The sequence below is a fragment of the Anser anser genome (genome assembly GCF_964211835.1).
Source record: "Anser anser genome assembly, chromosome: 2".
In the NCBI taxonomy this organism is placed as follows: Eukaryota; Metazoa; Chordata; class Aves; order Anseriformes; family Anatidae; genus Anser; species Anser anser.
The window spans coordinates 9,127,461-9,154,081 of NC_139721.1; the positions used below are offsets into that span (position 1 = coordinate 9,127,461).

Consider the following 26,621-nt stretch of genomic DNA (forward strand, 5'->3'; position numbering starts at 1 on the left):
TTTGAATCAGATCTCAAATAGCTGCTTATATCAGCCAAAAGAAGAAAATCATTTCAGCATAAGAAATAGTATAATCTCCTTTCAGTGTCAGCAAAATACCACAGTAACCATACTCTGTTTATGTTTTCTATGTCCATAGAAAAAGAGATTTGATGGTCCAGTCTATGCTAATTGAGAAATGACATTCAACTAGTGATAAGCCTTAATGTGTCATACTGTGAGCATTCGTTGAGTTTCCTCTGCAAGTGTGTGGATGTAAGTCAGTGAATTCCTAGTGTATGCTAGCAATTCACATCACCGCAGTTGGACAGTAATATAAAGTAAGTGCTGATCCTCTGGATTTTCTGAGGTTATATCTTGATGGGATTTTGTTTGTTTGTATCTCTTTGAAAGCATATGGCTACAGTACAGCTTGATACCCTCCAGTGACGTATTTTTTAAGTATTTGGCAATTCTTAAATGAGACTGGCAATAATTCAGTTTTGAAAGATTTATAATGCTTTGCAATCATCCTGTTTAGTCAAGGAGACTTCAAAATATATGTTTATTAGTACTGTGGCAAAAGTACAACTTACTAAATGAAGGAAACACAGAAGGTTAATGAAATCTCTTAAATGTTGGTGAAATGTTCAATAGGAGAGTCAAATTTTGAATGATACTGACAGGCCAGCTTTGTACTTCTGAAGTTTAAATGATCGCTGCAATAAAATTTGCATTATTTTATAGACTGACAAACCTCTGCAAATAATTTCTGCCAATTAAGTCCATTTTCTCTAACACTTGTAACAGCAATCCTTTATATACTCAGAAGACTCCCCAGGTACCATTTCTGGTTTGAAATAGAGATTAAAAATGTCACTCAACAGTGTCAACAAAAAAAAAGCTATTGCATACTCTGCATGGTACAGATGATTGTTAGTGAAATACAGCAGACAAACTTTCACAGTAACACCACTGCATTATATATGGTGGAAGTGCAAAATTATTATTCGATAGTTCTTCTTTTGAAAAGACTTGTTTATTAATGACCTGGAAATTTGCCAAGTAGCAATACAAGTAACAGTAAATAATGTCTTTTAAAGTTTTATTCCACATATTTTTCCAGAACTTAGGCTGAAAAGTATTCCCTTGTACAGAAGAGAAATATAATTGCCTTAGCTACAGAAAATACTAAATACTTTGCTGAACAGTGAAGAAGAAGGTATGGTCATGGGTCACTGACATTGTTAGCTTGATGACTCAACAACACAAATGCTGCTTTTTTGGTCCTTCCTTCGGGGAGAGCAGGATGGTCCATGATGTTTTTGTCTGCCTTTGTTTTTCCGAGAGATAACAGTGGTAAGAAAGAGAAGCACATTTATAAGGTTGATTGGACATGATTTATTGCCACCACAATGTAATGACCCAACATATGAACAAGCCTGAAACCCAAGCTCTGTAGGACTGTCTCTGTTCATTTACTGAGCTTAGTGCATGTCAAAAAGGGAAAAGTAACAGAGAGATTAGAAAATAAATAAATAAATAAGTTGTTTTTGCTCAAAAGGTTTATTTCAGTAATCATCCTGGGACTTACATAAAAATATTTTAAATGTCACTATCAGATTTTTATTGTTGTTATTGTTTGCATTTTATTGGCCTTTTACTGGTTTGTACCGCTGTTGAAAAAGTACTCAGAAAGGAACACAAGGTGTGTGTTAGGTATGATTTTACTCTCTGATGCCTGACACATAGGCAAGGACCTTCACACTTCTTGTCTTCAGATGCTGAGGTGCAGCTTTGTTATTTCTCCCCTCGCTAACACTGCCCCTGAAGTGCAGAAAGCTCCTGACTGAGAAGCCAAGTATAAATATCCCATGTGCAAAGAAGATGAGCCTCTGGTGCCAGGGAAGTGCATTTCCCACAATGACAAAAGCCCATTTTGCTGTGCTCCATAGTGGGATTCATGTCACCAAACTGTTTTGGGCCCTTGATGCTCTAAGATATGTGAGACATGGACAGGGCTGGCAGCTATTACACCAAATGCATAGGAGGCCAATACTTCTCTGGGACCATGGTAGAAAGCCACATAGGATACTGTAGGGCTTCTAGGACAGAAGCAGAAACTAATATTTAAGCACCTGAGTTGCCTATGTCTGAACTAGTCTCCCTGAACTCCTTCCTTTTACTCATGGTTCATGCACTTACAAATGCCCTTTAGTGCAACTAAAGGTACAGAGGGCACTAGCACCTCAGATTTTAGCAGTGGGAGTGATAATACTCAAGATCTTTGGCTTCTGCTGGTCTACCACTTGTTTGGGGACTTTTAAGTTTCTTTTTCTTCCTAGTAAACACTCACCTCACAGGAGACTGTCAAAATTGTGAGTTGTGTCCCAAATAGTTTAGCTTTATTTCTTAAGTTTTCAGTACAGTTTAGCTGTTATTTTTGCCCCTCCAGAGGTAAGCAGCACTATCTTCTCCCATGTGGAAGTGCCATGAGGATATTTTTCTATCTCACTGCTTGAAGAGAAATTATATACCTCACTCTCATTATCTCAGTCATTGTGGTTTCTTTGCTCTTTGACTTTGCTTTTAACATGCAAACTTTCCATATCTCTAATCTTTTAATTCTTCATTATCTTCTGGTTCTGGCTGCTTGTGATTAACATCAAAAGTAGAAAAGATGACAGAGAATAGCTAAGTGCGTATAAGAGAAATCTCATAGCAAAGTGCTGGTTCCAGTTTCTTTGGTAATGAATAAAGTAACAAAACAATGGTTGGTTTATTTATATATATATATATTAATTTCTGGCATATTTAACCCATAAAACTACAAATGTTTTGTAAAGAAAACAGAAGAATAATCCATAGACTACCAGAAACAGCCCATTTCACACACTTGACATACACTTGCCTCATATGTTTTTTGTGTGGTTTGTTACATTTCCTGAAACGTACCTACACTTCCTTAAAATCAACATCATTCAGGTTGCAAGTAGCATGGATTAACAATACCTATAGAAGATGGACTGTAGAAAACACCTATTGGTGTCAGCAAAGTTACCTACTGTGAATGAAATCATTGTGGTTTATGCTAGTAGGAAAAGGAGATTAGATCTATAAAAGGCCTCAGAAAGAAACTTTGTGCTGGTATGCAGAAGGCCCAAGAGAGAGATGTGTTTCCATAGTAACCACAATGTTTTATCTGTTTTTAAGCCAGTCCTCCCCTGTCTCACGAGCCTGTCATATCCACCTGCATATGCCCAGATACTAGAATACACTACCCCAGGATCTACAGATCATAGATATGGCAATCAGATGAATTGGCGTTATTCTCATCTTCTTCACGACAAATTTACAAGCCAGCCATGGCCTTGTAGTCTGGTAGTCACCAAACCTGACCCTTGGAGGATGCATACAACAGAAGAAATGGACATCAGCAAAAAAGTAAGAACATATCAAGGTAGCCACAGAAGTTGGATGAACCACTGGAATGACCAAAGGCTTCTCCCTTCATTGACAGGACATCTGAAATTCCCCCCATCTCAGCCTGAAAAACAACAAGAACAACAACAAAACACCTACAAATAAAATAAAACCACCAGCACGATGGTAAACTTTTAAAATAAGGTTTCAGATTGTGGATTCAAGAGAGGCAGGATTTGGTTCTTTGGAATATTGTTAATTTATGTACTTGCTTTAAAAAGCACATAGCTTGTAAAGGTGTTAATTCAATATAACACATTCTGTCTCATGAGACTTATTTAAGTGAAAATGTCATGCTGGTTACATTTAAAGTAAGTGTAAATTATAACTTTTTTTTTTTTTTTAATTATTTTGTTACATGATTGTGAGTTTATCTCAACTACAGGCCACTGGAAAATATGTTGTTCTATTTCTTTATTTGTAAGTGTCAAGATCCATTAGGACCTATGAGTATACACAGACCTAACTTCTTATTAGTCCAGAAAGATCTGTGCAGGCAAGGTAACACTACCCATTAATGCTTTGAGTTTCAAATGTCACTAAACAAAGTAACTTTTTTTTTTTTCCCTGAATAGTTTATGTCAGGGAACTGACAAAAACAGATCAAACTCAGGGCAGCCAACAAAGAATATCACCTTTCAGGAATAGTCACCTTCCATTCCGTATATAGTTAATTGAGAGAAGCTGGCAATTCAGCCATCCTAAAATGTAAGCCTGAGTGCACCTATCTTAAGCTGAAAATGCGTCAAAAGATTCTTTTTTTTTCTTTGCTTGCTGTGGGTGGCATGGACTTTGTGGTAACTCATTGGAAAGAAAGGACTTTGGATCATGCAAATTAGTCATGCATTCTGTTTTGCTATAATTTCATCTCCTATATCAAGGATGCACAAAAAAAAACCAACCTGAAAATGTTTGCTATCTGCACATCGTGGTCAGTGGAAAAGAAAGATGAACTCACATGAAATGTTCTTTTTGTGCAAGCAAATTTATATTTGGTATTGCAAACCAGCTGGAAGAGGAGAAAGATATCCACTTCCCTTTTTATTTCCTTGCTTTAATTAGACTCATCAAAGAAAGGATAATGATTTTTTTAATGACAAAGAGAAAATGTTATAACTGTGAGTTCTGGAAGAAACTTTGTGAAAGAAGAGTGGAGGAAAACAAACAATAAACCAAACCAAACCACAACAAAAACCAACAAAAACAAACAAACAAACAAACAAACAAACAAAAACCACCACACTTTTCCTCCTCAGGAGATCAAGAAATGTCGTACCTTTATTTCTTGCACGTCTGATCAAAGTCCCATTTTACTGCAATGGAAAGGGCAGGCAAGGCCTTTTTCTGTACAAAATACGTATAAAAGTCTCCACAGTATCTGTATACGAGTGATTCAACTCTTCACCACTCTACAGTTGTACATTACTTCACCAAGTTCTGGTCCTGGTGGTCCTGAATGAACCTGTGTAGGAGAATAACTTTGGAACACATAAAAGGGTGAGACCACCAGTGACCCTGAGATCCATCCATAAAGCTACAAGTGACCAAGCAATAAGCAATTTTCAAGAAGTCCATATGAACTCTTCCCCATTTCTGCCTAACATAAAACACAGTTTATTTCTTCACCTTCTCATCAAACCTGACACAAAGGCTACTACTACACTATGCCCCAGGGAAAGAGCAGGATAATCACCACTATCCCAGGTCTCTGCAGTTGCATTATAGCTCTAAATGAAGAGAATCTTAGAAAGCAGATTGTGCCCTGAGCACAGGGGAAACAAAACCAACCAACCAGCTAAATAAATAAAAACCACAGTCCTTGTCATTCAGGTTAGAGGAAAGTTTTCTCCAACCTCAAGCTGCGAGGTCAGTTTAACCATGAACATGTGAGTAACTCACTACTAACAGGGTACTGAAAAACTTCTGGCTGTCACTGATGCACCAAAATACTCTGCCCAGGGGTCCTTTTCCAGCTGTAGCTAATCTCTGATATTTCAGAAGAAAACCAATTTTCTCTTTTTCCCAAAAGCAAAGTTAGACGTCAAGCAAGTAAATAATATTTCTTCCCATTGCCTGCAGGCAACAGTAGACCCCAGGAAATATGCAGTGAACTAATTAAATACTGTTGTGAGCAGAGCATAACAAACTCACCGTGATCTATCTCCTTTCATCCCTTTTTTTGGGGAGCCAAACAATCTATACATCATATCCTGATATCATATAGTTTAATCTCAAGCTCCTATCTTATCCTTTTTTTATCCTAAAATCTCCTCTTGAAAAAATTGCACTCCAAATTTCCATGATTTTATCACTTCTAATGAAATAATTCAAGTTCCTCATCTCCATGACTATCTAGAATCTCCTTTCAGAACTTCCCTTGCTGTTAGAATCCTTTTTCTAATTTTTGGTTTAGGAAGCTTTATTTCCAGTTCACAGTTCTTTGGCTTTGTACTATTTCCTTTTATTAACCTTTCAAATCTAAGAAGCTCCCTCTCTGTCCTCATTTTTTTTCCACGTTACCTACACCCACCTCTTTTAATATGTTTTAAAATAAATTATTTATTTCTGTAACTATTTCCTGTTTACTACTGTAAACTGTCTCTGTAAACTGTCCCCGTAAACTATCCCTGTTTATTTTTATCATAGGTAAACACAGCTTTAGAGATGACAGACAAGTTTTAGGCATATTTAGCCTATATATTCTGGCTCAATGTGAGGGGGCACTTCTTTACTGTGAGGGTGACAGAGCACTGGAACAGGTTGCCCAGACAGGTTGTGGAGTCTCCTTATCTGAAGATATCCAAAACCCACCTGGATGCCATCCTGAGCAATGTGCTCTAGGTGATCCTGCTTGGCAAGGGAGGTTGGACTAGATGATTTTCAGAGGTCCCTTCCAACCTTGGCCATTCTGTGATTCTGTTATTCTATAGTTTAATTTAACCATGGGGGAGGTGTGAGACACATGAGACCTGGATAAATGAGAGCTGATGGGTTCTTGTAGATCTAAACTTCATGATATTATGGACTGTGCTATCTGTGAACTCCTAGAAAAAGAATGATTTCAACAAGATTTGTCTGAAGATTTTCTACTAGGAAAAAAGAAATATTGATGAATTCTAACAGTAAATTATAGTGACATCCCACAGGACTATGTGGCCGTGCCAGGTGTCTGCCAGTCTTCAGACTCCCTCTCACTTGGCCCCTCTGGATTATGATGTAAGAGCTGAATCTGCTGACATTTATCACTTTAAGTTACTTTTGCCATTAATCTACTTCTGCTTTTGTTAATCTCTGAAAAACAAAAGGGAATTAGCTACAGCTGTTGTATCTGCTCATGTGATTTTTTTGCAATTGCAGCTTCTGAACAGTTGCCACAGTAGAAGTAAGTTTCCAAACTAACATTTTCACCATTTTGAGACAGCTTAGCCCAAAAGAATGTTTGGGAACAGGCACTTTGACACCTTCTTGCAACTCATGCAACAGGTTTCAAAGATAACTGCTATCAGCTAAACAGATAAATAATTACAATTTAATATTAATTAGGCTGGAGGGAAGTTTGCCATTCCAAATGCAAATTATCCATTTCAACAGGAACATCTGGAGAGGGAGTGTCAAGTCTCCTATTAACACATCAGAAAACAGAAGTTTATTTGCCAGACTAATCCATCACTGAAATCTGAAAATGTTGCACATTATAGCGTATCCGGTGAGCCTGTGCTAGGCAAGGTAACGTATTCAGGAGCACACACACTGTCTGTTGACTTCAACAGGGACTGAAGAGGAGTTCTCCATGAGGAGGTTTTCACTAGGTGTTCTGAAATTTTCTTCCTTCTGTGTGCCTGTGCATTTCCCACACAGATTTTAATGGATAGTTTCTAGTGGCATCAAGCAAACTTTTAAATAAAATTGCTTGAGTATTTGCATTCAGACCACTACCCGCCACATTCACAAGGGCAGTGAGGATGGTGCGTGGTGGTGGGGAGGGCATTTTCAGGAAAAATGCTCAATGCACTGTTTGCCCTTGCACTGCCCAGGAGACAATGAAGCTAAGATTCTTCTAAAAGCTTCCCGTTCACACTCTAATTTCCCCCTCCTTATAATGAACCTGGTGCAGATGGCAGCAACAGGACATACCTTTGCTGCACAAGAAGCTAGCCTGACCTATCTTTTCTTGAGAAATTTAAAGTTTCTCCTAAAGAAACCTATTGCGATAGCAACTGTTTCCCATAGTTGTTTCACACATGTTTTTACATTTTTTTTCCCTTCTCCCACAGGCTATTATTCTGCTCCATCTGTGCAGAATAGAAAGTGCTGCTATACCCATTAGTGAAGAAAAGGCCATGGAGTGGGTAGCACCTCCCTCCAGAAGTCTGAAGGCTAGCAGCAAAAAAGCCAGTTTTCCATTGTTTCTGAAAATGCCTCAAATGCCACAGGCCCTCCAGGTTGCCATTCACTTTGTAGAAAGGAGAATGAGCAACTGAAATAAAAGAAACAGGGGAGGGTTCTCCAACACAGACTGCAGGGGAACATTCTGTGCATCAAAATTAGTCAGGATAAAAGTGACTGTCCACTTGCAGTGAAGCACCAGTTGCTTCAGTTGGGCTGCATTTCCACAGCATCCTTTGCAAATTCATTGCAAATTACCGAGCAGAATTATTATCCATGCAAGAGTTAAGTGCATCAGAAAATATTATCTGTGATTTGCAATACTTTCTATCTAGGGAAAGCTTTTTTGATGCAAAAATCCGAATGTTGCAGGTGGTAGCTGGGGGCTGCTTCCTGTTGTCAAGAAATATATTTCTATTACGAAAACTCACAGTGAAATTTTTTATATGAAATCAGATGAAGAAAGAAACATGGCATTTGATGGTAGCTAAAAGCTGTTACTCAAAATAGTTCAATGGGTTTGCCTGAGTAAAAACAAGACCCCACATTTACACCCTCACTTTATCATATGCTTTCTGTGTGCTTCATTGGGAGGAGTTTTTTTTGGCCTACTTAGTCATCTATCTTACTTAAACTGCTCCTTGGCGTTATGGTGGATCTCTGCCCAGCAGCTACTCTAAAAGACAACAAATCGACCAGCAGTTTGTTATTTCTGTGCATTAACACAGGTCAGAGCAGTAGGGAATGCTTGATATGGGGTGCAGTGGAGGAGCAATCAGCGGTAAATGTGTGACACAAGGCAGACTACTATTAGTGGTGAGGGTGAGGAGAGAGGCAAAGAAAAGACTTTGATCATGGTGGTCCGGAGCCATAATTTATGGTGCCACATGCTAGATAATCTTTTGGCAACTTTGTCCCATCCGAATGTAGGCAATTTTATTAAATGACAGAGACACAAAGTCTTTTGTGGTTAGTTAGATACCCTGACATCAACAGCTCCAATCCCCAATTGTGTGGAGAATTAAGTTAATAACCACTTTCCATCAGTGCTCTGTTGAGTGTAGCAGCAGTGATTTCAGCCCAAGAGCCGATGCTGAGCCTATCCCATTCAGGCTTCCTGACTGGTGTGGTCTTTGGAGAACAACTGGCTTTATGGACATCATGAAATTGTACGTTGTCAGTCCATTTCACAGCTGGCATGTCTGTGACTGATGTTGTTTGGTCCAATGCAACAGCTGTTCTGAGGGGTAATATTCAGAGTGCCCAGAATAAGTTGTTGAATAAATCAAGGCAGGTATCTCTGCAGCCCTGATTGAAAGACTACTGAAAGTGAAAGAGTCTCTCTCCTCAGTCCAGTAGTACTTTGGATTGGGTACTTCAGTCATAAACAGATCCTCAAAACCACCTTTATAAACAAAATAATAATAATAATAAAATACAAACTTGAAGACTTTCTCTCATATAGAAAAGGGAGAAGCCATTTGTGAGATCTGTTACTGTTAATCTCCTTCTAAACAAGTCCAGAGGATGTATTTTGTCATTGGGATTCAAGTGGAATTTAGATTATCACATAAAATTTTAGTAGCAGCAGCTGCAGATGATGCAGCTTTGGATGCCCACCTCTGCCCTCTTTGTGAGCCCCACATGGCCACAGGTAGGAGATAGGCTCCAAGGGGCTCTGGCCTTGGCCTTTCTTTGTGGCTAATGCTTAGTGGCTGTGTGCTTTGGCAGAACCACAGGCAGTCATAGCTGCGGTGATCAGAGACCCCTAAGCCCGTCACAGCACAGGTGGCTGGCTTCACCCATCGGCTGCCAAGATGGCAGGGCTGTGCACACAGCTGGGGAAAGCAGCCCATGGGGAGCCTTGGGGAAAGTGAGCTGTGAGACTGTGTATGGATATGGAGGAAGAGGGGATGTGGAGCAGTGCATGGGTTCCCAATAGTGATATAAATTTTACTGACCTTTACCCCTCTTTGTGTATGAGCTTAGAGCAGGGATGGACATGTGTCCTGGTTTGCACTGGGATAGAGCTAATTTTCAATATAGACACTGATACGGTGCTGTGTTCTGGGATTAGGATGAAAATGCTGATAACACACTGATGTTTTAGTTTTTGCAGAGCAGTGCTCACCCAGAGCCAAGGACTTTCCAGTTTTCATGCTGCCCTGCCAGTGAGGGACTGGGGTTGCAAAGGGAGCTGGGAGGGGACAGGACCAGGACAGCTGGCACAGACTGGCCAAAGGGATGTCCCACGCCATGTGGTGTTGTGCTCAGCAATAAAAATGGGGGGAGTTGGCTGGAGGAATGCCATTGCTTGGTGACCATGCTTGGCTGGGCATTGATTGGCTGGTGGTGAGGAATTGCACTGTACATCAATTGTTGTTTTGGTTTGGTTTGGGTTGGGTTGAGTTTCTTTTACTTTTTTTTTTTTTCATTTTTCCTTTATTTCTTTTTTCTTTTTTTTATTATTTTTATTTATTATTTTATTTATGTATTATTTTTATTTTTCTTTCTTTCTTTCTTTCTTATTAAATTGTCTTTACCTCAACCCACATGTTCTTGCACTTTTTTTTTTTTTGTATTTCCTCCCCCATCCCATTTGGCGAAGAATGGCTGCGTGGTTCTTAGCTGCCTGATGCATTAAACTACATGTATTCAGATCATTTTAGGAACGTAGCAGAAAGTATCTTCAGCTTTTTATAAAAAATAATAATATGGAAAAAAGACTCTGTGACAGAGAAAAGCACTTAATATCACTGTCTTCTAATGTGTTACTTTCCTATTGTTCTTGGGAGAGAAACACTGAAGTCCAACCTGTTCAGCTATTTCCAGAGAAAGATCTACTTTCTGAAGTTTGGAGATAAAAGAAATGAAATGCAAAATATCTTGTGACTGTATAGGCCTGAAAAATATTTGTATGCTGTTTGTGTTACATTTTGCAACAAATACTGTCCTTCTCTCCGCCTCCTATTCCCCACCAGCTTGTTACCATTACCTGAACCACAACCACAAAATCCTCATAGGAATAAATTTCTCCCTCAGAGAAGGATGTGAGGCTAAATTCCTTTATGCTTCTAAAGAACTTCAAAATCGCCAAATTTAAAGTTCTAGTAAAGAACAACATTGTCTTCTCCTTAGAGCAAAGTAAAAATTGGGGTTATCTACAGCTGAGGATAAATCCCATGAGTCTGAAACGCAGAAGAAATAGCAGCACAGAGGAAAGAATACATAAAGGATACTCAGGTCTGCAAAGTCATCATTCAGCTCCTACAGCTCCATGTTTTATATCAAGTGGAACAAATCTGCACGATGAAGTTTATTCTGGGTCAGCATCATTCTGCTTTGTGCATATATGTTCCACATTGCTTACATTTTACGTTTAGCTTTGCAATAGTTTCTTGTTAAAAAGTAAGACCACTTCTATAGGACTGCTTGGAAACCAGTTCTGCAGCCTGTGCAAAATCTATTTGCAGTTGCGCCATAAATTGAGTCTTTGGGCTTTTTGCTTTTAAAACGAGACCTTAGATCTCACTCATATATGTTCTGCATCCTCTGCAGCTATTAATTTTCATGTTTTAGCATTTTCACTCACATCAGAGAAATGGCCTAATTACACCAGAAGCATATTCCATTATATCTGAACATATTAAATATAACTGGGAAAACCTTACATGCCATAAAATGATTCTGGAGCTTCCAGAAGAGTTCAGGCTGTATAGTGGAAGAACGTTGTACTTTTTCCACTGGTTTCATGTGATGGGTATGAGCCCTGTTCCAATGGGGGCTCAGATCAGCTAAATGGTAGTGCTTGACCTGCCTGTCCTCCATCTCCACATTGCTGTTCTAGCAGTGCCAGTCAGTTAAAATTTATTTTTTGTGATGTCATATTCAGAGAAGGAAAAAAAAAAAAGATCTTCCTTATGGGAGTTCTTACGAGGAGTTCGGGAAAACCTTAATTCTATTAAGTCTCTGTGGTTTAGACTCAAGTTCCCCTTGCTGTATAATTGATGTAATTTTGTTTTAAGACTCTATTGTTAACTTTATGATTCACTTTTAGAGTCTGGGCTGTAATAGCAAATTTAATGATATATGTATTATAAATGCTTTAAACAAAGACAGAAAAGAACAAATTATCTTTCCTAAACCATCTCTTATTAAACTGTAAGATCTCTATTTCTCATTTACACTAATGCACTTTTATACTCCACCAGTTGTGGCAATGAGATATGAGTTGTGTATGAATTACATTTATACCATTTTTAGAAGAAATAAATATGAGTGATCAAGTTTTCTTTTCTCCTTGAACTTTGAGGTAGAGACATTCATGCTGTGATTGGTCAAGTTTTCCTTTTTTAGAGAGGAATAAACATAGACAGGCCTTATTACTTATTTGCTTTTTAATCTTAAAAACTCGTCAGCTCACCCAATTATTAAAATACAATACTGTGATATACCCACCATTATCACTAATTGACAAAATGTCAAACAGTCAGTCTGCATAAAAGGAGTGACTACTGTATGTTTTCAATGACTAAAGAACCGTACTGAAAAGCAACTATATTTCCCTTCTGTCTGGGCAGATAAAAATGAGGCTATTTTTTTCCAGCTTGGACTTCCAAATATGCTCATGCCCATAAGTGAGCAGATATGTAAGAATGAATCAGCACTGTGAGAAATCTCAGGCAGGGTTACTCCTTGTTAGAAAAGTGGGAGAGGGTGGATAATAACTTGATGTAAATATTGCCTCTTCCTTTCCGTGGCTCTTTTGCAACTTCAGAAATTCTTGTTGTGGTGCAGGGTTACAACTGTGTGAAATAGTAATCTGGCCTCTTTACCCTGTGTATTTCTTGCTTTCATGAAGGAAGGTGGACTGTTTGGAGAGAGTGCTTGTCACCTTGACGAAAAACAACAAAAGTACTCTAAGTCTGACAAGCCCTTGCAATGGTTCATGATATTAATTTTATACCTAAGATGAAATGCTTGACTTGCTGCTGGTGGTGTCTGTCCATCTCGGTGGACTATAGAGAAAAACTACACAGCCAATTTAGACTCAACACTCAAAATATAAGTTTAAAAGTAAGGCCAGATGAATTCCCACCACCACCAATAATCAGCTCGTCTTCCTAGCTACACATGGTCTACTGCCAAGGTATTGCACTGATACTTCTGAAGAAGTCAAAGATATGAAGAGAAAGATACTCTAATAGAGGATCTTGTTCAGTGTAGGTGAGGAAGGAAGAGTGAAGATGCAGACCACTGCAAGAGGAAATGGAGAGGAGAGGCTCAAGCTTGACTGAGCACTGGCAGATCTCCCACTAAAGGCAGAATCAGATATGGAGAGGTGTCCTAAAAAATATATAATAATAATAAAATATATTTTAAAAAGGATTTGCTAACATTTCTATGATTATTTGGAATACTTTTAAGGATAAGATGACTGCAGTTAAGAAATTTCCCAAGTACCTCTGTGTGTCTTAATTTTTCCTGAGGTTTCGCCCTAAAATGTTCAACTGAAAATGCCACTGGCATTTTGAAGGAGCACATACAAGAGACTGTGGTGAAGGGTTAGGAGCTCATGATCAGGCAGAGTGACTGTGAACACTGATATTTTAGGGAAAGCTGCCAGGAAGTCAGCTGAAGCTTAGACATGTCCTTTATAGGCTTGCAGCTAGTCATAGTGATAACTTTCTTTCTAGACCAACTTGAAAGCATCTGGGAGTCAGGGAGCTGATTCTGTTCACAGTAATGTTCTGGGCACAGAGTGGTGCTTCACAGGACTGTGACACACATTGAGACATTGATTGGAGCATGACCAAACACACTGGGAATAGGAAAAAAATAATTGAATATTTTAATCAGGTGATTAAATATTTCTGTCTTTTTTTGGACACTTTTACTGAGGGAACTCTCTCCTGGTGCAGCAGTAGTAGTGCTGAGGTTTGCAGGGAAAGTCTGTCCAGATGCCTCTGTGCTTACAGATGGGCTGTCTCAATCACTGAACTTAAGAATTTACTTTTTCCCCTTAGCTGGGTACAGTGTTAATGTAATAACTTCCAGCTTCCACTGATGAAACCATTTTTGGTGTTTTGGGAATGTGGCTGGTTCATCACCTATTAAATGGCAATAAAAGGATTCATTCTAGACCCAATAATTTGTTGTTTTGTACTGTTATCATTTCAATTAACACATTTTAATGCTTTTGTAAGGAAGCATTGTTTTACTCACGAACATCATAATTATGGAGTAAAGTAGTTGAACAAATGCCCACCATTTTGTGTGATTGAGCCTTACTTTTAATACTATTTTCCTACGCAATAAGTCCTCACTTTATAACATCTCTCTTCAGATGACTGAAGAAGAAGAAAAGGAACATTATTACATCTGTCTGTACAGGGGGATTAGAGTTTTCTTTTTTTTTTTTTAATGAAAAAAGCATTAAGTCTTTATCTATTCACAGTTCCCATTCTTAAGTACTGTCCAACTTATTTTCTTTAACTCTTTTTTTTTTATTTTCAGCAAAACTGTGCGTGTAGTCAAATAAGACTAATTATTTTCAACAATTCCAAAAAGAAAAATCATTATTGATTATATAAAATGCAATCATGTTGTCCCAAATGCAAACCCGTTTTCTCAGAGAAATTTGTTCACAATCAGATTTTATGTCCTGTTGGTGTAGTTAATATTTTTAAAACGTTTCATAAAGTAAGATTTGCATACATCAGTGATTAGAATATCACCATATTTTTTAGCAGTATGTTAATTTCCAGTGAAGATAAGTACTTGGGCATCTTTGTAAAACATGTCAAAACAAAAGACAAAGAATTTTATGTAGAATATAGTGAGTTCTGGCTGGTAGGTGGTATTATGAAACAGGAGAGAATTAACTTTATTAAACATATATTAAAAAAAAAAAAAAAGAAAAAAAAAAAGAAAAAAAAAAGAAAGACTTAGGAAGACCCAAACAACAAAACTTAAATATTTTCCAATCTCCATTCCATTCCCCTTTTAGTTTTTTTTCCCTCAGACATGGGAGTCACTTACTGCCATTCCACTCTTGGACAAATGGAAGGTCATTTGCATTGATGTCAGTTCAGAAAAGCATTTGAATATGCAAATTAAAACTGGAATTGTGTGAAAAAGGATGTTCATGTCTCTTTCATATTCAAACAATAACATCTAAACATTAATCAACTCTCTGTGCTTTTATTACCAAAACCAATTACATGATACTGAATTAAGTAGCCCTGAAAAGAAATTTAGATATGTTTCAATAAATGTATTCTGTAACAGGAATATGTTAGAATTATTGAAAACCATTGTATGCTAGTTGTCACACGGGATTATATCCAATTTACTAGAAGTTTCACTGTTCTTACAATAGAAAATGCGTATGGGAGTAATGCCATGTGAGCTGGCATGTTGAACGGTCCTTTTAAGAGCTGCTACTGAAAATGCACGAGTTTTAATAAGACTTTTTTTTTGTTTTTTTAAATTAACAGGTCAGGAAGTGGGTGGATAGCTCTACTGTGACATTTTCAATTTATAAGAAAAACTATGTAAACAGTTTATTATGTCTGGTCATTTAGTTTGAGAGCTGGCAAAAAGTGCATCTTGGTTAAATTTCTAAAAAAAAAAAAAAAAAGAAAAAAAAATAACCCACCACCACCAAAACAAAACCAAATTGATACACATGAGACTGCCTAAGAGATTCATGTTGTGTATACCCTCATCTGAGGGCCTGATCCCAAGGCCAATGAAGATAATAGGAGGATTTTTTCATAATTTTCATAGAGAAAGTATTTGCAGATCCACAGAACATCTCTGATAATCAGTTCTCATCCTATTTCTAAGCAAACCCTGTTAATGTAAAAATAACTCCTCAAGGACCCTGCTTAGCTGTGTAGTGCTGAAGTTAGACCACGAACGAAAATATTAGGTGTAAATGAATCTCCTGTGAGATGTTATTACTTTCATGTCACAGTAAACAATATGATGTGACACTACTAAAAAGAGAATTAAGCAGAGTATGAAGCTGTAACTAAAAAGTATAATTAAAGAAATAGATATAGTTGGGTAAAGACAAAACTCACTCCAAACTTGACTCATCACCTGTTTTTGGACCAGCTTCTGCACCCACATCCAATAAGTCAGAGTCATAACATAGAGTCAGTCATAACAACCCATCCTGGATCAAACCTTGACAACCCTTAATCCAGTATGAACAAGGAACAAGGTAAATAGCTCTGTGTGTGCTGGAACTTATGAGCCCGTATGAAATGTATGTCTCTTGGCTCATTTCCTGGTCCATTTGAAGTTTTCTTGGAAGCTGGAATATTTACAAGGTTTTTCCCCATGCAGAGTCTCTAGGGATTAATGTTGATGCAGCTCTTCTCTCAAGTAAAGCACTTAACAAGGGCCTGCCCTTGGCCTGATGGCCTATTTTCATAAAAGTCACAAGATTTTAATGTCTCTATTAACTTTGTTGAAGTTGGCTAACTAGTTCAGAAGTTATCTGGGGATAACAGGCAGGCATTCATGTATACAGAGACCGAGAATTTCACAGTCTAATTTCTTAGAAAAACAGACTAAAAATGATCCCCAAAGAATTTAAAAATTAATAGAGAAGAGTAATTTTATCATAACTAAAATATTTTTTTTCCTTTTTTTTTCTTATTTCTTTGTTTTCTTTTGTTGTTGTTGTTATTTTAGGATATTTTTGTATCAAACTTTGTCACTAGCCTCCATCAAACTAGTAGCTCATGGTGAGCAACACCATTCTTTGCTGCCTGCCTTAGCTCTAACATCAAAAAACTGCAACCATAGCTTTTGTAGTCTTGCTCCATGCATACACCTGTATGGGTTAGTCTGACTGTCTAATAACTTTTAACCTACCAATTTCACTGTTCCCACCAAATTTCAGTAGGTGAAAGATATCTCAAGAGTAATATCTATACCTAATTCTGACTCATATTACCTGTTATTATCCCGACAACCCTATCCCAATGTGTGACATCAGTTTTCCAAGAGCCAAAGGTACCAAAGAATTCCTGTTGCTTCACTGGTAACCCATGTTGTTCATGGATCAGCTAGAATAGATCCTGCTGGGAGACAAAGGATTTATTTCCCCTATTTTTAAAACCTTTTAGAGCTCCTCACAATCTTTGGGTCTGTGCATTCCCCAGGAACACCCTGTGGCATGTAAATCCTAGCTTGTAAGTCCTAAATGGCTTACCCACTATCCAGAGGAAAGCAGCTAACTAGCAGAATATCCTTCTCTCAGTCATTTTAGTTCACAGTGTTTAACTTCTCTGACAGACGTCAGTTAGCAGAAGACATCAAAAAGAAGTATGATGATGAAGGAAAACCCAAATAGCTATTTTATGACAGAACTATCATGCAGATAGTTCCACTTTTCTTTGTTTCAAGCCTGAAAGTGGTGGTTGTTGGTTTCTGAGTCCATGGTTTATTTCTTCTCTCCTCATCTCACTATGTTCTATATCCTTAGCTCACATTGGCTCTTCTAAACTTGACAAATTGCCAGATCATACCAGATTAAACTTTTCATTGATTTCACACTCCAGCAGGAAAGCATTTAGTGACCTTTCTCAATCAGTCTTCCCTGGCTGAAAAATGATTTTATTTATAGCATTTGTTAGTCTCTAGCCATTACAACTACCCAGAGCAAGGCACTTAGTGAAATGCCTTGTGTGGCTAGCACATATTTTCTATATGATTTAGGTAGAAAGAGGGAGGAAAAATGCCCACATAGACCAAGGAGGAATGAACTGCCACGGCAAAGAAATCACACTTAACCCCAGTTTTCATGTTCCTAATAAACATAGACTTCTAAGGCCACTGGCATACATATGGAAGTGAGTTCTATGTCAATATTTGTCGTAATGAAAAAAAGCTGTAGACCCTAAAGGCTGTTTCAGGGGAAAATAGGATGATGCATTGCTATGTCCACCTAGTTTTGGCCAACCTAAATACTTGCAACAGTTGTGAAGGGTAGAATTTTGTCTTCTATATCCCTATCTTGAGAATGTGCCTCGGATACAAAGCCCCAAAATGGCCTCAATTGGTTTGTTACCATACCTAGGCATGGATGGCAAAGACAGCAGGCACTGTGACAACATCAAATATCCACATTGATAAGTCCTCAGGCTTCTCAAGAGAAAGCAGAAAGACTCGTACCAGTGTGGCTCAGACCTGGACTTATCAAACCAGAAATCCCTCAAGGAAGGTGCCAAGTCTGTAGTGACAGAGTGCTTGAAGTAACCGTTCACCTGGGTTTGGTCTTTCTAGATTAATAAGAAGCTAAATAGCAGTACATGAGGAATATATGATCCCCACATAAATGGGGAGAAAGTTTTGTAATAGCCAGTCATGGCAGCAAACCACATTTAAAAATATAAAATCAGTGGAGATGTATCAGCACTTACCCTACAGTAAACAACTAAAATGAGTTAGATATGCCCTAAGGATGCTAATTTCTTCCACTGACTACAAAGTGGTTCCTGTGCAACTGTCTCAGATGGACTTGCATTACAAACACTTGAAATCAGGTAAAATGAATCTGACCTCAAGCATCTCATTGCAAGCATCTATAACAATCACAGATGATTTTATCTGTGTTTACAAAAAAACCCTAAAGCACCTTGGGTAGTATCTGGGGTGCACATTAACAGAAGGAACAAAGTTACAAACAGAGGGAAGGCTTGTACTGATAGCCTAGATCAATGCTCTATTATTGTCCTTTGTCAGGACAATAATGTCTCTTTGCAGAAGCAATCTGTCAGCTGAAATGCGACATTGTCACATAAAACTCAGAGGACATAACAAAATAAGGCAAGCATCACTACCATTGGGCTGCGTTAGACACGGAGAAAGAATATTCTTGTTTTCAAGCCTGGAAACAAACAAACAAACAAAAAATAACACAGGGAATTTATACTTTGCTTTCCAAAGAAACATATTTCCAAACAAGTTGATGATAGCTAGAAATAGACTCCATATGACAGGTTTTCTTCTATAATAGCACTGTGGTGAGTTGCTTCTTGAAGGGTCTGAAAGTCAAACCATACCTTTATTTCATGTAATGATATTGGTTTTTTTTCTTTGATTTTTCTATGTGATTCTATTTCTTTGATTTTTCTATGTGTTCAACATAAAATATTTTCTGACACAGAGGATGTCTCTGGTAGTTTCTGTGTGCAAGAAATCAACCTTACATGGCTGTTTAGCTGTCATCTTACTTAAATTGTTCTGTTCACATGTGCTGGCAATCCGAAACACTGGGAGTGCAAGGGACTCTGTGGCATTGGCCCTCTTCTACAACTTTCCTGATTTCTGCAGAAGGAAAGACGGAATTATTTCACCTCAAAATATCTATTTTAAATGAATTAAATAAGATATATCTGGAATTTGCCTTTAAGTAGAACCATGAGAAAAGAGAAGTGTATAAAACCCTCGGAAAGCAGTATAAAAGGTAAAATAATGGTTATAGATATGGAAATGACATCTTTTGTGTTAATTCATGTAATTAAACATATTATTTATTTGATAAACGGTGTTCAAAAGTACCTCAGAGTGAAGGTATTTCTAAGGCTACACATCTCTGGCATTCAAAAATGACAAGAGAGAATCCCAGGGCTAGACGCTGAAGTGACATGAAGTGACGCAAGACATCAGATATACTTTTTTTGTTTGTTTGTTATTAACCTTTACAACTTTTTATATAGGAAAAGAGTGAACTTTCTATCATTCTCTAATTCTACAAAGTCAAGAGTAGGTATCAGCCTAGAAGAAAAAAACAAATTGGAAGATAATGTGATGGCCATTTTGAGGATGCCTCATCCCTCTTAGTGTTCAAGGCCAGGTTGGATGGGGCTTTGGGCAACCTGGACTTGTGGGAGGTGTCCCTGCCCATGGCAGGGAGTTGGAACTAGGTGATCTTTAAGGACCTAAGTGAAGCATTATTTTACACAGTAATTCTCTCATCTTGATGTTAAATCCTTTCCTCTGATCTGAGCACCTGACTCTACCTGACATTTAAGTGAGATGCACACCCACAACTGAAGGTGGGCTTTGGCTCTTTTAAACCAAGTTTGTCTTTGATTTATAGAGAACAGAGTGCAGAGAAGGAAAAAATTCAAAGGGATGATTTATGGACTACTCTCAACTGTTTTCTGCACTGACAAGTTTTTCTTTGAGTTTCTTTGACTTTCTTTGTAGAACTTACATGAAACAAAGTTTATTTACATAAAAATCCACAGATTCTTATTTTTTTGGAGGTTTTTTTTTTTAAATCGAAACCATCTTAGTTTTTTCTTTTAAGCAGTTCCAGCAATTTCTGTGTGCAGTTTGTTATGTAAAACAATTTTTTTTTAAAAAGTGGTTTACATAGTGGTTTACATTGAGAGATTATCATGGGTATTCTGAAGATTATACGTTAAGTGTAAAGCAAATCTTCTAAATAAACCAGGTAATTTATAAAGTGTCTTGCTGCTAGATTTATGTATAAACTTGAGAGGCAACTCTCAGTTTTGCTTTTTACTTAAAATTCCTGTTTTGTTGATGGAACCTAATTTTGGAATGACATCCAGGTAACAATATAATAATCCATTCTCACCGCAGCAATCTTGCACTAAGCTCACGGGATACAGTGATTTAATAATAGCATGGTTTGAGCACTTACATTATGCATTTATTTTTGAAGTGTGTGGACGTGTTCTCATCTGATTTCCTTGAAGGAGTTCCAACATTTTTTCTTATCGCATAAATATTTATAATAGATGCACTGAAATAGTCTTCAGAAAATACAAAGCCAGATGCTAATAGAAAAATTTTACACAGATGAAGGAAAAAAATGTTGTTTTATTTTAAGTGTAGACGAATAACTTTTAATGTTTTATTCATAAGTGGAATTTCTGAGAACTTCTTGTTTAACCCTCCTCCACTTCACAGATAATGATAAACTGTAGAACCGGGGGCCAACACTGCAAACTGATAAGCACTGCAAGAACAACATTTAGATCTCTGAACCCCATCTGACTTAGTGAGAATAAGTTTCAGAAATTGAAAGAGCTCATTTCTGCCCTCAGATGGATGTTCCAAAAGCCCTTTGAAATCACTGCAGTTGATCAGACTCCAGACATTAATACTGCATGAACTCTCTATGTTCAAATGATATTTTGCGTAACAAGAAATAAATCAAGAGACCAAGCCAGAAGTCTAAGCAAAATGAGTACTTTGATAAAAGGAGTACTTGATGAAGACTATCGTGAGCTGCTAATTACATAATGCTCTTAATATATCTGAGCCTTGGTGCTATGGAGGGGGAGGATAGAAAGAACTATAGTGCATCTGGGTGTTAGTCCCTTCTTGGAAAGGTTATCATTTGGAAACCCTTCTCTCTCCACAAAGAAAAAGCTACTCCACAGCACCCCACTTCTCTCATTTCAGCCTGCCTCAGAGCCAGAAGAGGCAGAGCCTGATTGTATGCACATGAATGCACATTTTACCTTGTTGCTAAGCTATAGAAAAGAAAGGAAAATCGTGCCACTTCCCTCTCCTGTAGTCCAGGATAAAGCGACTTCCTACACCGACTTCTTTATTATAAAGCAAGACCAGTAGTCCAGAGGCCAGCTCCTGCTGTCTGACATCAAACTAGGCTATTACCAGAAGAAAAAGCACAGTGCAGGTGTCAAGGAAGTCACGTTACATTCTGGTAACTGTGAAGGCAGCTGTGGGCATCCCTGTCAGAGCCTATTACTTTCTACCTGGGCTGTCCACCAGTCAGCTGTGTTTTCCACAATTCATTTTTAACAGTTCTACTCTTGCTGCTGTGATTCATGGTCAAATGCTCGTGAGAGTAACTGCAGCTGAGTGCTTTTTTTTTTCTTCTTTTTTTTTTTTTCTTATATATATATATATATATGTATTTATTTCACAACTAGGAACACTGCATGAATGAATACATGGATGAAATAAAAATATGGTTTTCATAGACCTAAAAATCATTGGATATTTTCCCTCTCCAAGTCTGCAAGAGCAGAAGCTCTCAGTGAGCCACAAAATTGCCGCACCCTGGTGGCTGGCTCACCTGCATATGTTGTTAGCACATTGGTCCAGTCTGTCTTGTTGCTAGCAATACCATATTTACGCATTTTTTAACTGTGCTGCTCCTTGTGTACCTTTCAAGATACACTGCTAGAGGGATCTGTGAAACACAGATCTGCTGTATGGAAACTTATTTTTGCGTGTTTTATGTATATGATACATGTGTATGTGATACGTAGCTATAACCTTTTATATGTAATCTTGGTCTTATTTTATTTATATAAAGTATTTATATATATATTATATATATAATGTATTTCTTGAGGGCCACAAAGATGAGCAGAGGGCTGGAGCACCTCTCTTGTGACAAAAGACTGAGAGAGCTGGGGCTGTTCAGCTTAAAGAAGAGAAGGCTCCAGGGTGAACTTATTGCAACTTTTTAGTACTTAAAGGGGGCTTATAAAAAAGATGGAGAGCAACTTTTTGCTCAGTCAGGCAGGAAAAGGAGGAATAGTTTTAAACTAAAAGAGTTGAGATCTAGTTTAGAGGTTAAGAGGAAATTCTCTGATAGTGGTGGTTGTGGCTGTCCCATCCCTGGAAGTGTTCAAAGCCAGGTTGGACAAGACTCTGGGCAAACTGATCTAGTGGGAGGTGTCCTTTCCTATGGCAGGGAAGTTGGAACCAGATGGGTTTTAAGGTCCCTTTTAACACGAAGCCATTCTATGATTCCTTGATTCTATGATATAATAATACATCCAAGATGAATAAAATTCATATAGTTTATATATAAATATGTGCAACATATATATTTCTATTTCTACGTTATATCTACAGCATATGATCCTCATTCTCTTGGTTGGTTTCACATTTGGTATGGCAGTGCTGAATTCTTGGAGCCAGAACTTCTCCCAGATAGGCACAGTAGCTGACACAACAACCCATGAGCATTCTTGTATGAGGTCAAGTAAGTCATTGAACAATCCAGTTTTATGTCTGAGGAGGCCATTTCCACAAAGGGAATTTTATCCTAAATGGAAATGTCTGCAGAGAACAGAAAACAGCAAATTGCTGAGCAGCAACCCCCATCCAAATCCTGTGTCTCCTTCTTGTTAGCCTGGCCCAGCCTCAGGGTCCCAAAACACCAAATATCCTTAGAATTTAATTTTAGCTTAGTATCTGAATATCAAGGCAGAAGCTGTGTTGATCACAGATTTATAATCAAAGCCAGCTTTGCAGGCTAATTCTCTATTGCAATCTAGCCATACTGGCTTCAAAACGTATCCCTTTCCCATGATCTGGTTGTGTACACTACTGAAAAAATGACAGCAAAATAAAACCATCAAATTAACATCTGTACTCTAAACTTGGCTGTGGGCATTGATTCTTGCTGGATTTGCACTGTCCCCTTGCCCAGCGCCAATGAGTCAGCAGAATTTCTTAAGAGAAATCTTGCCTTTCCTGGTACAGTGAGTCAGCAGAATGTGCTGACCTCCAGTTCAGTGAAAATGAAGGGAAAAAAAAAAATGGTAGGAGGAGAAATGTTTAAAAATAGAGCTTTTTTCCTAGGCAACTCAATTGTGGCTCTGGCACTCTGATTTGTTGCCGATCAACAAACGTGAATCCTCATATTTATAAACCCTTCTGTATACAAAATGCCTTTGCCATCAGATTCATCCCTGGTACACATCGCAAGGGGAGGAAGTGCTGTCATGTTACCTTGTAGCTTCTAAAGGTCAATGGGTTCCTTTTGAGGCTCAGTGAACTGATGTCTTTTGGGGAAGCTGTGTTTGAATCACTGCCTTCAATTCAGCAGGGACAAGGGCTAAGTGGAGGGAATCCAGAATAGCATGGAGAGCACTACATGGGAAAATAGCTGTACACAGAGTGGTCATTGTTACTGTTCAGCATAATATGACAAGCTTCACCAAAACAGTAGCATTGAAAACTTGTACGTGGGCTGCATCTTTAGTGCTTTAAGAAGAGTACAAAAAGTCTCTGCTTACGGCATGGAGAAAGCTTTTAAAGATTTTTAAGGATAGTTTTGATGTTCAGTACTGAAGCAAAAGTAGCCTCTGTTACTATGTTGTGAGGAATGCTACCTTTCTGCTTCTTTAGCATCTATATTTTCAGTTATCACCCATGTCTTTAGAGAGATTTAAGGTTGCCCCATCCCATCTTGTATTAGTCTTTCATTTAGTCTGTGCAGAAAGAGATGAATGCTAGACTTTGGCCTGAGTCTGAGGTTTAACTGTTTAAAAGGTAATTCTTGGATTTGGGATGATTTTGACGTATCAGACAATTCCTTGTGTTGAGGACCTCACAATATAGGGCCTGCAAAGAATTGGTTTGGTGCAATCCTGAGAAGGGTTTGGACAATCTTTTTCCCCCAGGAGGAAAACTAGAAGACTCCAAATCTATTAGCAAAAAATACCATTTTGATATGGCTATGCAGCTCAATGACAGATGGCAGTGAGGTGGGCTGGTCTCACCTACTCACAGCTGATTACCTTGGCAAACCTCAGTGGAGCTCCTGATAGTCAACTAAAAATGCCTTCCATAAAATCAATCAATCAATCAATCAATCAATAAATAAAATAAAGGAGATGATCTCTTTGCATTGCTCCGGTTTTTCTCTGTATACTCGTGAGAAAAGCTTCTAAGATGTAGTCCTGAGATTATAAAGCAAACTTAAATTGCATCTTTCCCAGTGGAACTTCCAGTTTATTTCCACTGAACACACACCCATGGCATCCAAACATAGCCACTCAGGTGCTAAATCACTGACAGCTCAGTTTTCAGTGCAGCTTTTTTCATTTGTTTGCTCTTGGATTTCAATACTGCTGCATTCAATTTCTTTTTCTTTTTCTGTGCAAGCATCACTTATTCCCATCTGTTACCTACCTCCCCTCTCTGCACAGTACCCTTAATATGATAGATGTTTTCCAAACATGTATGAATACCTAGATTTTGTCCTTTAGAGATTCATCAAGCAAAATGCCAAATAATAATAAAATCAGATTTTGGAGAATAAGGAGTCATTTCACCCAATTTAAAGTCCCTGCCTCCCACGTTCAAAGTCTGTCAGTGGTGAGCAGAGACAAAAATCCAGAACTTCTTCTATTGTATAGAAATATCACCAGCATGGAGGTTTCTCTCCTGCAGAATCTCAAAATCCCAAGCCAATCCCAAAGGCAAGAGTTTTGCCAGCACTGTGATAACACCGCCTTTGAAGCTGAAGTCAGCATCAGCATCCACATGATGTAGATAGGAAGGAAAAGTTACTTTTCACGTGCCAAGCTCAGAGAGAGCTTAGAAACACAGTCTGCATTTCCAAAGTGGCACTAAGTCAGGGTGGTAAGGCTCACATTAAGAATAGTTAGGTTCAGAGCAGACGTACAGGGGAGGAGAGGATTTAATCCCTCACTCTAAGGCACAACACCCACTCCAGAGATGTTCATTCATCTCTCCAGTTGGACAGGGGACTCTACATCTGCATACCACTGGCAATGGGGTTCTGGAAGGAGCATGACAATTCGATGACGACGGTGTTACACTTGTGAGCATTTAACCCTCTTATTTCCCCAATCTTCTTATCTCTCATCCTCCCAGACAGGAATTTCAGACAGGCCTCTACATTCCCAACAAATTGGCACCATGTCCCTGGCCTGCCTTGTGCCTTGCAAGTCTCATTACCCGTTGGAAACAGCTTGCTCTCAATTTGCTTCGCTCCAGTGCAATCAGTGCTGCCAGATGGAAACAGCTTTGAAATTTACCTTTTCAAATCTCAGCTTCATATTTCTCTTTTGATGTTTCTTGTCAGGTTTTCCAGTTGTCCTCGCCTCTCTCGGCTTGCCACGGCTCCGTCTCTCCAGGCTGTGCTTTTCCCGGGCTTACGGATCTCTGAGCATCCTAACTTGCAAAGGCATTTCTGCCACAGGGTGGCTGTCGCTGGAGCACTAATTTGCACTGCTGCCAACAACGATGTGTGTCAGGCTCAGCGGCTGTGTCAGAGCTGGACTGCCACTGGTGAAAAAAAAGATAGAAATGTTCTGAAAAAGAAGCTTTTGAGGCTGCAGGAAGTTACAGTTGTTTGAATACTCATGTGAAGCTGAGGATCATGCAAAGAACATGGAGCAACAGCTGGGAAAGCGCGAGCAGACTCAAAGTCTGCAAACCAAATCATTCAAGTAGGTCTGAAGACTGCATTGTGCCTCCAGGAATAGCCAAACTTAATAGCAAGCCAATCCTGATTCAAATACTTGCTTTGTCACTGTCTTTGGTATTCGTTTGTTAGGGTATTCGTTTGTTAGTCCTCAGAGCAGCACTTCTTTTCGTTACTTCATTATTGAATTGGAACCACACTCACAGAACTCAACTCAGACACCTTAAGAAAGTCCCTACTGCATTGTTTGTGCTACATCAGTGCAAGAAGTAAATGGATGGTATTTCAACCTGTTTTTAATACATCGGGAAAGGCCCTGATGCCCTCTCACTCATACACAGCTGCTAGATACAGTATAGCATAATATAATCTGTAAGATTATATTATATAATATATAATATTATATATATATATGTATATATATATGCATAATATAATCTGTAAGATTATATTATTCCCAAATATATTTATGTAGACATATATAGGTGTGTATATATATATACATATATATGTGTATATATATATTTGTATGTCTGCACTTGTTAGGGGG

The 26,621-nt window shown here is 38.3% G+C and overlaps 1 long non-coding RNA gene across 1 annotated transcript; it reads right to left on the reverse strand.

The window, feature by feature from the left end:
* Positions 1 to 260: 260 nt before the first annotated feature.
* On the reverse strand, positions 261 to 26,409 carry LOC310893194. The gene is made up of 3 exons (XR_014578804.1): positions 25,683 to 26,409; positions 4,739 to 4,924; positions 261 to 3,526 (listed from the first exon to the last, which is right to left on the reverse strand). It is a non-coding gene; the product is annotated as an uncharacterized lncRNA (long non-coding RNA).
* Between the last annotated feature and the right edge of the window lie 212 nt (positions 26,410 to 26,621).